Source organism: Orycteropus afer, unplaced genomic scaffold, assembly GCF_000298275.1.
Source record: "Orycteropus afer afer isolate SDZICR_OR568_19922 unplaced genomic scaffold, OryAfe1.0 scaffold00111, whole genome shotgun sequence".
NCBI lineage: Eukaryota > Metazoa > Chordata > Mammalia > Tubulidentata > Orycteropodidae > Orycteropus > Orycteropus afer.
The window spans coordinates 6,893,187-6,894,646 of record NW_006921698.1 but is presented as its reverse complement, the minus strand read 5'-3'; the positions used below and the strand labels follow the sequence as shown (position 1 = coordinate 6,894,646).

Below are 1,460 nucleotides of genomic sequence, written 5' to 3'. Positions count from 1 at the left end.
TGAAGCTTTCCAATCTATTTCTGTACAAAAAGCAAAACTGAGATAACAGGGCACTCTGGGCTTGGGGAGAGGGCAGCTCTGGCTTACAGAGCTATGCCTGGTTTGTGTGTAGATTGATAATGGTTCCTTACTGCCTAAATGTATTTCAGAGTGGAGTACAGCTACCCTAGCCTACAGAAGAATGGCTCTTTGAAACATTATTGCTTCTTATTATACATTCTGCCCTGTCTTTTCAGACCCATGGATGCCCATGGGTGACTAGGAGCCCCTGAAACTCGCAGAACCTGCCATTCAGTGAACATGGAAAACCTCAATGTTAAATCAACCGTTGAAAGTCTTTAATGGGGCTGGTCCAGCTTTTGGGAGCTGCCTGTTGGAAGAATAGGGCAGATTTTGCTTGGCCAATTTGCTTTTTCTTTGAGTTCAGCACATGGAAATTCTAGCTCCTCAGAAACCAGAGACGTATGCATGGATTTTTGCAATTTTTGAGCTGAGTGACTTGTTCTCAGAGATGATTTATCCACTATAGTAACAGTCTTGGCCATTCTTGGAAGCTCCACAGCTTTACTATTATCCGTGTAATTACTTGGCATGCTTGGTGACGCCTGAGTCATCCCAGAAAACATCCTGGGTGTTTATTCCCAAATGCTGAGATTGATTCCTCAAGGTTTGAACTGCTACCTCGGGAAAGCTTCCAGTTTTGTGGTTCTCATTATAAAACCAGAGACTTCAGCTGCTCCAGGAAGCCCCCAGAGTTGAGGGGGAAGTGCTGAAGACTAGCAGACCCTCAAGCAGATCACCTAAAACTGCTGCAAAGCTGGGACAGGGCACTTGGGGGTAGGGGAGCAGTTGGATTCTGACTGAGCCTAAGAGACAAAATACTAAATCTTCAGCAAATTTCTGTCTTAGTTTCCTGCTGCTGCAGAACAGAAATTTATTTCCTCACATTTCAGGAGGCTAGAAGTCTGGTGCTGTGTGAAAAGAAGAGAAGGTTAGCACTTCCCTTTACAAGGATGGAAGAGGCCCTTGGGCCTTACAATGTGCATACAGTTAGGGAGGCTAGAAGTCAGAAGCTCAGGTATAGCTCTAGGGGGAGGCCCTTCCTTGTGTATTTTAGCTTCTAGGAATCTTCAGCTTTTCTGAGCTTATAAAAGCATCTGTCTCTGCAGGACACTAATATGACCTCATTAACATAACAAAAGAAAGATCGTATTTTCAAAAATGATCAGATCCACAGGTATAGGGGTTAGGATTTCAATACATATTTTTTGGAAGGGAGAAGGACACAATTCAATCTATAACAATTTCCTACTGAGAACAATTAAAGAAGCCCCTCTGGAAAGAAAGAACATTATCTAGACAGCCAGGCAAAATCAGTGGTTGCATTCTATTACACTGAGAACATCCTAACATTTCAGACACAAAGTCTGGACTGTTTTCTGTCATTTGAACTGACTTGG

The 1,460-nt window shown here is 43.2% G+C and overlaps 1 pseudogene; it reads left to right on the top strand.

Annotated features, from left to right (window-relative positions):
* Window positions 1-968: 968 nt before the first annotated feature.
* On the top strand, window positions 969-1,115 carry LOC122150258 (annotated as a pseudogene).
* The last annotated feature ends 345 nt before the right edge of the window (window positions 1,116-1,460 follow it).